Genomic DNA, 12,735 nt, shown 5'->3' on the forward strand with positions numbered 1-12,735 from the left:
AGCGTGATCCCCGAACGATGCTGTGTCAGCGCGAAGCAGATCCGTCACTACTGCATAGAGTATCACTGAGAGGGGATTGACCTGTGGACCAAACGAAAGATGGGGATGCGTCCTACCACCCTAACATTAATCAGCACCCTCATTGAGGCACCATGAGGAATTTGGATGATTGCACAGGTAAAGGTGGCAGACAGTGCCATATGATCCATCATGGCAGCCGTGAAAGAATGGCTTACATTATCAAACGTGGAAACAAAGTGGGTTGAGACCAGGCCACCACATATTGCACAGGCCAATGCAAGGGCGATTCGATCTTGATGGTCACTAAGGGCCATCTGGATGTTACTGTGTCGCCCCCCTCCCCCTATCCCAAAGACTTTCGTTTATATCAAATAACTACCAACAATACTCATTTGAGATGCATCGCCAAGAATCTAGTGAAGATCTTGATATCAAGTTGAGGAGGGTGATTGGACGGTAATGTACAGTCCTTGTGCCTCCAGCTGGTTTAGGCACCAGAATAACGAGACATTCCACGAAAACTGGTGGAATGGGGACAACTAATAACAGCAATTCGGTACATCTCCTTCCACCATGTAGCCATCAGATACAATGATTTATTGCCTGCCACCTTGGCAAGAACGTCCAAAGGGGACGCTGGCAGCATATCATCAAGCATGTTAGTGAGGGTCTAGGGTACTGCTGACAAGGCTGCATCATTGTGGCGCACCTCTTGATGTAATCGGTAATAATTATTGACAAATGCATGTGCGATGTTTACCTGGGTCGTCAGCCTACTATCATCTGAGAGATAGAAAGCATGAACCTGAGTTCATTGTTTTTGTCGTCGTTTTGCGATAAAGTGGTGCATAAACGGAGGTTATTAGCCAATCCACTACCGACATCTCGTTTGGACCATGACATCTTCAAGCCTCTTTTAGGTACATGTGAGAGTCTTCACCTTGAAATGTTGGGTCTCCGGTAATAGCACCCCAAGATGAAAAATATGGTTTCCTCTGTATAAAACCATAACCATCCCGCCTTTTATCTGTCCCAGAAGCGACACAGACATTAACAACTCGAGTCACTTGCATACCACCCACCCCTCACGCTAGTCCCTCTCCTGATGGCAAGTACATCACATTGGTTACCTCTGTTATTTGTGACACAAGGGCAGCTGTTCCACTGCCTTCTTAGCAGCATGGGTAACATAAGCACTGAGCCTGTAGAAGCCTGGTATAGTCTCCAGTCGAACTTCCAACAGTAGTGCAACATTCACGTCCACTGCCGTGAGCATTTTTCACTGTGGGTGAACATGTGCTGATCATGTTGAGACTGATGGAAGCCATCTTGCAGGCTTCCAGCTGGTTCGCGGGCAGTGGGATGTTCACAACAACAGCGGGAGAGGGTATAGCCACAGCAGCAGATCAACCATGCCGAGCCACCATTTCTCTGCACAAATTATTCTATAGTTCCTGTGCCGCTGAGGCAACAATTGCCTGTGCATCCTCGCCCAAAGATACAGGGCAATATCATCTGCCTACGTCGTCAGGTAAGTGTTAAGATCTAAGACATCATGCCAGTGGAATGGGGTGGCTGCAGGATACTTTGAATGACACAGGCCATCATCCACCGCATTCGTCGGCAATCAATGGCTGTATATTAGGTATGAGCCAATTAGTGGCTGGCCTGGTGGATGGACATGTGTCACAATCCAGCATGGAGGCATCCATCAGAAGCACTTTGTGGTGGTGAGAGATTGCATCAGTATGCAACAGTGTTATGGGTGCATGTTTACAGATCATCATTATTTTCTTCTTTGATGTACTGTTTACTACATGTAGTTAATACATGGAATTAGTAAAAAGAGAAAATAATATTCATCATTAGTTTTTTGTGTTATTACCACTTATAAAGTGTGTTATTACCCTAAGGGGCATTTGTACTTTCTTTACTTTGATGTTAAAAATTAAGGTAATGCGTATAACTTTTTTCAGTGAGATGGAGCATGTCGAGATATGTCCATAGTATGATATGTATACCTCTTTGAAGGGGTGTAATGAGGTAATGAACAATTTACACCGATTTTTCATTTGGTGCCTGTACTTCCCTCATCTTCCCCTATACTACTTCCAGGCCCGAGGCCCCCAACACATAAACGCCTTGTCGCGAGAGGACCAACATAGGAGGATTTATAACATTCTCTCTCTGAGACTTCTGGAGATACGAACATGCTTGTCAATGTCATATAGGCTGTTCTGCATGATAGATGTGTTGTGTTGGAAAAATATTGACTTAAAATCATCTTTTGCTGTGGGTTAAAAATGTGTGCGTCTTTCCGAAATATTATAGCTAGAGCACTAGAAATCCCCATGATGGTCCTCTCAGGGCAGGGAGTTTATGTGTCAGGTTTGGTCCACTTTGGACCAGAGGCCTGTAAAAAGTTCTTCTGTTACACTGGAAAGGTACTGGCCTACTTTATTGGATGCTTTGCATGGAAGTCTAGACATCATGGAGCAATAAGGGTATCGAAACAGTTGACAGACAGCCTGTTGTGCATGAGAAGTAAGTATTGGGAGTAGTACCAGCCTCTATTTTGCAAGGACTAGATGTGCAGATGGGCATGCCTGGGGGAAGGTTGAGATGGAAGGACGAGAAGATGGAAAGGGAAAGAGAGGGTAGGAGTGGACAGACAGGGAGGAAGTAGTGCTGTTGAGCTGTTGAGACAAATAGGGACAGTGGGTTGCAGATGGGGATGAATAGGGAGGAATACAGAAGGTTAAGACCTAAAGACAGATGGAGAGGGGGAGGAGGAGATGGAAGGAGGGAGAACATGGAGGACAGAAAGAGGGGAGAGGATGGACAGAAGGAGGTTGGAGGATGAGATGGAAAGATCGGAAAGCAAGGAGGTGATGGGCGGAGAGAGAGAGGAGAGGAGAGGAGAAGATGGACCAAGAGATAAGCACATTATATGTGACATATACCCTAATGAGCCAAAAATTTATGACCACTTGCTTAATAGCCAGTTTGTCCATCTTTGCAATGAAATACATCACTGATTACTTGTTTTGAAAATCAAACTGCCTTTTCCTGCTGCTATTTATTTTACTTAATCCATACGTGTTTCGCCTTCTACTGTTTTAAGGCTCATCAGTGGGATCTATAATGATACAGTTTTGTTAGTTATAGATTATCAAACGGTTCACTTCGCGATTTTTTGTAAAAAATGTAATTACTTACTATTTGCGTTTCCTCACATCTGGTCTGGAGGTCGCACTACCACTTTTATCGCTGTTCTATATTCACCTCTTCGTGTTTTCGCCATCCACACATTGTTCAGCATGTTTGTCACTCTTTTTTGTGGTGGACTATCGTTCTTCTGTCGCTCGATACAACTATTTCGTCGTACACTTCTTTTCACAGCGTAATTATTGCGACTCCATTACGTGTTTCACCGTCTTTGCTATGTTTACCTATGCCTGTCGCCAACCTAACGAAGTATATGTTCGTTACTAACTTCTGTTTATGCTGTTTATACCGTCTGTGTGCGTATGAGTGAGAGAGAGAGAGGGGGGGGGATAGAGCCGATTTTGGGGGGGGGGGGGGGGGGGGAGGGGGGGGAGGGGGTTGCGGTTGTACTAGCTGTTAGCGAGTGGCTGAGACTTTGGTGACAGCTGTTTTGACTTTCCGTTTCAATATTCTGGGGAGGGGTCATGGATGAGTGAGTGTAAAGATGTTGGGTTCTATTATTATTACATTGGACATTGTTTTTATATTTATCCTTTTTTCGAACATTATTATATTATTTTATCTATTAGTGTAAATAATGAATTGTTTAGCATGTGTACTTGGTCATTCAACTCATACGCACACAGACGGTATAAACAGCATAAACAGAAGTTAGTAACGAACATTAGGTTGGAGGCACATAGGTAAACATACCAAAGACGGTGAAACACGTAATGGAGTCGCAATAATTACGTTGTGAAAAGAAGCGTACGACGAAATAGTTGTATCGAGTGACAGAAGAACGATAGTCCACCACAAAAAAGAGTGACAAACATGCTGAACAGTGTGTGGATGGCGAAAACACGAAGAGGTGAATATAGAACAGCGATAAAAGTGGTAGTGCGACCTCCAGACCAGATGTGAGGAAACGCAAATAGTAAGTAATTACATTTTTTACAAAAAATCGCGAAGTGAACCGTTTGATAATCTATAACTAACAAAACTGTATCATTATAGATCCCACTGATGAGCCTTAAAACAGTAGAAGGCGAAACACGTATGGATTAAGTAAAATAAATAGCAGCAGGAAAAGGCAGTTTGATTTTCAAAACAAGTAATCAGTGATGTATTTCATTGCAAAGATGGACAAACTGGCTATTAAGCAAGTGGTCATAAATTTTTGGCTCATTAGGGTATATGTCACATATAATGTGCTTATCTCTTGGTCCATCTTCTCCTCTCCTCTCCTCTCTCTCTCCGCCCATCACCTCCTTGCTTTCCGATCTTTCCATCTCATCCTCCAACCTCCTTCTGTCCATCCTCTCCCCTCTTTCTGTCCTCCATGTTCTCCCTCCTTCCATCTCCTCCTCCCCCTCTCCATCTGTCTTTAGGTCTTAACCTTCTGTATTCCTCCCTATTCATCCCCATCTGCAACCCACTGTCCCTATTTGTCTCAACAGCTCAACAGCACTACTTCCTCCCTGTCTGTCCACTCCTACCCTCTCTTTCCCTTTCCATCTTCTCGTCCTTCCATCTCAACCTTCCCCCAGGCATGCCCATCTGCACATCTAGTCCTTGCAAAATAGAGGCTGGTACTACTCCCAATACTTACTTCTCATGCACAACAGGCTGTCTGTCAACTGTTTCGATACCCTTATTGCTCCATGATGTCTAGACTTCCATGCAAAGCATCCAATAAAGTAGGCCAGTACCTTTCCAGTGTAACAGAAGAACTTTTTACAGGCCTCTGGTCCAAAGTGGACCAAACCTGACACATAAACTCCCTGCCCTGAGAGGACCATCATGGGGATTTCTAGTGCTCTAGCTATAATATTTCGGAAAGACGCACACATTTTTAACCCACAGCAAAAGATGATTTTAAGTCAATATTTTTCCAACACAACACATCTATCATGCAGAACAGCCTATATGACATTGACAAGCATGTTCGTATCTCCAGAAGTCTCAGAGAGAGAATGTTATAAATCCTCCTATGTTGGTCCTCTCGCGACAAGGTGTTTATGTGTTGGGGGCCTCGGGCCTGGAAGTAGTATAGGGGAAGATGAGGGAAGTACAGGCACCAAATGAAAAATCGGTGTAAATTGTTCATTACCTCATTACACCCCTTCAAAGAGGTATACATACAATACTATGGACATATCTCGACATGCTCCATCTCACTGAAAAAAGTTATACGCATTACCTTAATTTTTAACATCAAAGTAAAGAAAGTACAAATGCCCCTTAGGGTAATGACACACTTTGTAAGTGGTAATAACACAAAAAACTAATGATGAATATTATTTTCTCTTTTTACTAATTCCATGTATTAACTACATGTAGTAAACAGTACATCAAAGAAGAAAATAATGATGATCACGATGGTCCTGCGCCCACTGAAACCGTAATTATCGATGTCGGTGGAAACGTGTAACACAGAGGTGTGGTCTGCTGTGAGATCCATTGTCTAACAATGAACAATGTACGAACCAGCTCTGAAACATTTGTGCGCGCACCAGCATTGTGCTCTTTCGACAGGGATGCCAGACATCATTATCTGTCCTACTTTACAGAGCAGACAAGCCTCCAAACACCACGTTCTTTGAAGAGTCATTGACGTCCAACCATTTAGAACCTAGCGGTAGTTTCACTGTCCTACTACCTCTTTCTGTAGATGCTCACAATAGTAGCAAGCGAATATTCTACCAGCTTTGCCATTTTCGAGACACTCGTTCACAGGCTCTACGTACTGATAGTCTGCCCTTCGTCAAAGTCGCTTAGCTCAATGGATTTTCCCATTTGCAGCCCATATCTAGGATGATCCCCATTCTGTGTCAGCTCAGATCTGTCACCAGATCACCTTCCTGCAATGCCACTGGGTGGCATCGAATGTTGAGGAGGACAGTGGTCATAATGTTTTGGCTGTTAAGTGTATATAAAGTTTGAACATTAATATAACGGACGAACTACAGTAACAGATTCCTCATTAGAAATTGAGGAAGAAAAGTCCTATAAATGTGTGTCCAGAAATGCATTGTCCACGTGTTCCTTGAGTGCTACAGGCTTTGGGAATGATGCAGCATACTGTAAGCAGCAGATAGGTCCTGTATCAGTGTCAGGAACAAGCTGAGATGGTGCTTGTGTTATGTCAGGCAGATGGAAACGGTCGAAAGGTTGCACAGCCACACCAGAACAAGTCCTCACAAAGACACCAACAACATAGCACAAATTGCTAGCCTCTTTTTGGACATTTGGGTGACCATGGGTCCTATCAGACAGGCAAACATGCAGGGCGTATACCAGATCTGGAGGACTGGGTTTACAGGATATTGAGACGAACCCTAGTACTAGTCCCAGGTATGTGGCCCACCAGTGTGATGTAAGTCAAAGTACGATTATGTGTATCCTGCATGACAACCACTACTATTCCTACCATCTGTAATCCAATGGAGGGCGCTTTGAACATGTGTTGTGACTTGGATGCAATGCAGCCCTGTACTGTGTTCTGGGATGATTTGTTGTTATTGCATGCACATTATCCATTTACAGACACATGTTCATAAGACATTTTTCCTCCGTTTCCAGTTAGGAATCGTCAGTTTTATTAGCGTTCATCCTGTATAACTCATGAAGTCATAGAGAAAAGGCCAGTCTATATTACATATATAAAACTGACTGTATGTATGCACGTGTGAGAATACCTCCTTGGCCCCTGAACCAAAGTGAGCCACATCTGACATATCAAATCCTGTCCAAAGAGGACTGATGTAAGAGGGTTTATAACACTCTAGCTCTAATACTTATGGAGACAGAGACATGTGACGTTTTTTAAGTCACTGACATGTAGGCTACCGTGTATAACAAGTGTGTTACATGGGAGTAATATCAACCTGCCTCGTCAACCCACTGTGTGGGGTGGTCTACACATCAGGGGCAAGAAACAATTTTCTGGCCCCCAGGATTTACATAATCTGGCACAACAGGGGTGTTGTGTTTGAATAGTGTTAGCCTGCTTTATCAGCTTGCACTGCATGGCAGCCTACATGTCATGGGAAAAAAATAGTTTCCAACACCAGAATGAGATTTTGACTCTGCAGCGGAGTGTGCACTGATATGAAATTTCCTGGCAGATTAAAACTGTGTGCCAGACCGAGACTCGAACTCGGGACTTTGCCTTTCGCGGGCAAGTGGTCTACCATCTGAGCTACCCAAGCACGACTCATGCCCCGTACTCACCGTGGAGTGTGTGCTGGTATGAAACTTCGTGATACTCTGATGCAGAGTCAAAATCTCATTCTGGAAACATCCCCAAGGCTGTGGCTAAGCCATGTCTCCGCAATATCCTTTCTTTCAGGAGTGCTGGTTCTGCGATGTTTGAAAGTCAGTCTACACATCAGAGGCTAGAAACTGTTACCCAGTCCTCGATATGGATGCTGTCTTGCACAATAGGCATGGTGAATTGTGGCAGGATGCATCTGCCTTATCGATCTGGTTTGCAGGGCAGCCTACATCTCAAGGGGCAAAAAATGATTCTGGAGCCCGTGACATGTGGTCTGCCATTCAAAAGGTTCAAATGGCTCTGAGCACTATGGGACTTAACATCTGAGGTCATCAGTCCCCTAGAACTTAGAACTACTTAAACCTAACTAACCTAAGGACATCACACACATCCATGCCGAGGCAGGATTCGAACCTGCGACCATAGCGCTCGCGCGTTTCCAGACTGTAGAGCCTAGAAGCGCTCGGCCACCCTGACCGGCGGCTGCCCTTCACAACAGGCATGTTATGGGGGTAGCATCAACCTGCTTTAGTGATGTATGCAAATAGACCAGGCTAGGGAAAATGGTGATGGATAGAGGATGGTATGGATAGAGAGAGGAAGAGGAAATGGCCAGAGAGATCGAATGAGAAGAAGTGGATGAGCATGGGTAGGGAGAGGAAGGAATATTCAGAGACAAGGAAAATATAGATAGGTATGTGGGGAGGAGAAGTTACAGGATGGAAGGGCAGGTGGACAGTGAGACAAGAGTGGAAGGTATGGGAACATGTGATAAGGATATAGAGATTTGGCAGGAGGTGGTGGACAGTTAGCGAATGTCAAAAGCAGGAGGATACGATCTGTTAAGGAGAATGATGGCAGGAAGAGAGGAACACACAAAGTTAGGAGGTGAGGATGGACAAAGGGTTGGTGAGGAAGAGATCAACAGAGACTGGGGAAGAAAGACAGAGAAAGAAAGCAGATGGATGAAACGTACAGAAAGGGGAGAGGAGGCTTTAGATAGCAAGGTAGGGTCACAGTAAAGAATGGGATGAGACAGTGGAGGAGGAGATGTACAGGGGAAGTAAGCAGGAAATGGACAGAGAGAAGAAAAGAAGAATAATTATAAAGGGATGGATGAGGACATGGAGACATGGAGGTGGGAGTATGAGATGTGTGAAATACATGTGTCGAACACATGTAAGAGTGATGCTGTGGGGAAGAGGCTAGACTATATTTACAGAAAGGTCAGAAACAGTCTGAAAAGCTTGTAAGGGTGTTGCAGGAGATGTCGTGCCAAGAAATAATTATTGAGATAACAATTCGGTACGACGCGCCATTTCCGAAGCACTCAGCGTTGCAGTTCGCCAATCGGGTCATCCTGCATGCAAATTCAAGCCGCCTCCCAGATGCCTTCTTCATTTGGTTAGTTGAGACTGGACAAAAGGAAAGGACTGGAAATCATTCTGCGGTAGCGGGAATCGGATCCAAGGCCATTTAAGCTTGTGGGCCTTAGTTTGAGAGTAACTGAGGAAAAAGTTTCGGAAATCCACGTGATGCCTTAGTGCCTTAAGAATAAGAGCATTGCATAAAATGGTAGCCTAGCGTAGTGGTAATGGGACGTTTGTAACATGCAGAAGGGTTTGGGTTAGAATCTTGTTAGATGATTTGAAATTTGTATTTCGCTATCGAAATAATTTTGATCTCTATTTTAATGGAATTAATTGTTATAAATGTAATTTCTTTTACTTCTACTCCCTTGTAATGTCATGTTAATCGTCATAGTAACGTTTCATTTGTCTTCATTTTTTTCTTTCTGTCATTGTTTTGCCTACTGGAATCTTTGTGCAAGTGATTTGGATAATTTTTAGTCGTCTGTCATAATACTGACGAATTTGAAATTAGCGATCGTTAGGTCTAAAACGAAATTACGGAATAATCTACTTATACTGACTTTACAAGATGTGGATGTTGTGCATAGAACAAAGATCACAAATCAGAGGAAAAACGATAGGAGGTAACAATGAAAGCAAATGAGAAATTTCATACATTGATTACAACGGCGTGGCAAGCATTTAAGCCATGTAACTCTATAAACACAATGATCAAAGTAGTTTCGATAAAAATTTAAAAGTAAAAAAAATGTCAAAGCAGCTGCTGTGATTCGAACTCACAACATTTACCATTTAAATGGTTCAAATGGCTCTGAGCACTATGGGACTTAACTTCTGAGGTCATCAGTCCCCTAGAACTTAGAACTACTTAAACCTAACTAACCTAAGGACATCACACTCATCCATGCCCGAGGCAAGATTCGAACCTGCGACCATAGTGGCCGCGCGGTTCCAGACTGTAGCGCCCAGAAACGCTCGGCCACCCCAGCCGTCTAGCATTTAAACAATAGCCCTTTACGTGCACGCTACGCCACCAGACTATGCAGTACTATTTTGTTCCACGTACTAGCATATCACACACAATTCCGATGGTTTCAAAACGGGGATCCCACGTCCTGGGACCTCTCCCTATCAGTCAAAGGCGAGATATGTAACAGGGAAAAATAATGATAATGATGATGCATAAATACGACGCTTTCTCAAGTCGTTCACGTAACAACAAAACAGAGAAGAGCGAAAATTTACAATTATTGTCCATAACAGCTGCTCAGGATGTCCTCGTCCATGCTCAATGCACGCACTGAAGTGTTGCGTCATGAAATCCACAAGTTTTCCGAAATCAACCGATACTTTGATTCCATCGAAGATTAAAATTGTCCTCATAACAAGTTCTTCCACGTTGTCTACTGTACAAGATGTGGATGTTGTGGATGGCAATCGGAATAGAAATAATGAATGAAGTAACATGGACGAAAACTTAAGAAGTTAAAATGGGCAAAATGAAATTGACGTTAGAACATAAGAATGCCAAAAATAAAAAGAACAAAGATGACAAATGAAATGAAGAACGATAGAAAGTAACAATGAAAGCAAATGAGAAAGCGTAGGCAGTTCTTATCTTCACATGCCTCCACAGATAAAAATATGAAGGGGTAACATTTGGCGGACGAATTATTCCGGGAACTGGACCACCTCTGCCAATCCACCTCTGCAGATACAACGCATCTCAATACTCGCATACCATAGCAGGGTAGGGTGGCGGTGCAGGTTCATGTCGGCACCACATTACCTGCCGCACCGCCAGTCGAACGTCTTCTAAATACAACGGAAGGACGTTTAAATGGAACGCTAAAACGTGAGTCCGTTTAAACGGAGAGGAAGCAGGACGGGACAAATGGCTCTGAGCACTATGGGACTTAACTGCTGTGGTCATCAGTCCCCTAGAACTTAGAACTACTTAAACCTAACTAACCTAAGGACATCACACACATCCATGCCCGAGGCAGGATTCGAACCTGCGACCGTAGCAGTCGCGCGGTTCCGGACTGTAGCGCCTAGAACCGCTTGGCCACTCCGGCCGGCCAGGACGGGACACAACAAACGGTCGCCTACGATATCTGCCCAAATTGTCACCCCAAATGTATGCTGATATGATTTCACTTACGTGTTATCTGTATTTTCGTCGTTCCGAATGTGGCTGTTTCAAGAGTTTAATGGTTCTTTTCGGGTGAAACATGCGTCGTCTGTCCACAACACCCGCCTTTCAAAATTTGTAATTTCGATGCATTGCTTTAAACAATAAAGGGAATATTGATTCTGAGAAGGATAGTCCTCTTACAAGAAATCTTACACTTTCTGTAGGTAACACAGATACAGATTTACATCATGCAGGACGTCCAGTACTGCAGCGTGCAAAGCCTGTAGTGACAAACAGATACATTTTCTCTCTCTGTCTGAACAGGCCTCTGAAGGCCCAGCGGTACCAACCGACCGCCGTGTGATCCACAGCTGATCGGCGACACTGGTCGCGGACGTGTAATCAGCACACCGCTCTCCCAGACATTTTCATTTCCCGTGATTGGAGCTACTTCCCAATCAAGTAGCTCCTCAACTGCCATCACAAGGACTGAGTGCACCTCGCTTGCCAACAGTGCTCGGCAGACCAGAACGCTCATCCATCCAAGTACACAGATACATTTTATCATGTTTAATTTTCAGGAATAATTTAAGAACATTGGATTAACTTAACTTACTCCCCGCAAATTACCATTGGCCCTCAATCTGGTAGATGGATTTGCAACAGCCATATCAAAAACGTTTCCTTCAGACTGAATAGTCCACAAGTAAGCTTTGTTGTCAAGCATAAACTTTGTTCTCAACAAAACTGCTATTCTCCCCTAATCGTCTACCAACCGCTACAAACGTATTCATGCATGGAATAACACACTTCAGAAAACTTTCGTTCTAATTTGTGTGGGCCTCCACAGCGCCATATGCAGAATGTATATCGGCGTATTCATTGGAGGAATACAGACGATACACCATTGTACCACTATGTTCACTGCTGTGGAAGTTTGTGACATGCCTACCTCCATCACTGTCCCAATGCACCTCCTTCTGTGTACATTTGCAACTAAACAAGCTGTTCTGGCAGTGACTGACTGCATCAGTACAATTTGTAAAGGTGATCAGATGAACAGTAGATAAAATTATGCTACAAAAGCTGATATCAATAACGTCAGTTCTTCTCACTGTGTAAGTGGGAGCACATGAGACTAGATCCCTGCTACCATAACTTTTTAAATCTTTGTATTTCTCTCTTTTTTTTGGTTTGAGGAAACCAAATGAACAACTTGTCTTGAGATGCCACCTCTGGCAGGCTGCTTGACATTGTGCACACGGCGGCCTGATAGGCTCACTTCAACGTCAAATAACTCAGAAACTATGCAACTTATCGTTTTTCTCATTGAACAATTATTCAACACCCTTTCAAGCTTTTTGGACTGTTTCTGACCACCCTATATGTAAAGCAGACTGAAAGTGACCAGGATCTCCTCACATACACCAAGAACGATTTCAGCCTGTTTTGGCACACTGACAGCAAACTCCATGAGTCCCAACACCATGGGGAGCATAACCTCCCAGGTGCAAGAGGAGTGCAGATACTGGCAAAAATTTGTTTTCCATTCTCTGGCTTGTAGGCTGCCCTGCATGACTGGCCTGTTGGGTGTGAATAGTTCTGGTCTGACTTATCAACCTGATTTGCAGGACAGCCTACATGTCAGGGGCAAGAAAGAGTTTTGCAGCCCATGACATGTATACTGCTGTGCACTAGAGGTGTGTTGTGGTGAAGTA

The sequence above is a fragment of the Schistocerca serialis genome, chromosome 2 (assembly GCF_023864345.2).
Source record: "Schistocerca serialis cubense isolate TAMUIC-IGC-003099 chromosome 2, iqSchSeri2.2, whole genome shotgun sequence".
In the NCBI taxonomy this organism is placed as follows: domain Eukaryota; kingdom Metazoa; phylum Arthropoda; class Insecta; order Orthoptera; family Acrididae; genus Schistocerca; species Schistocerca serialis.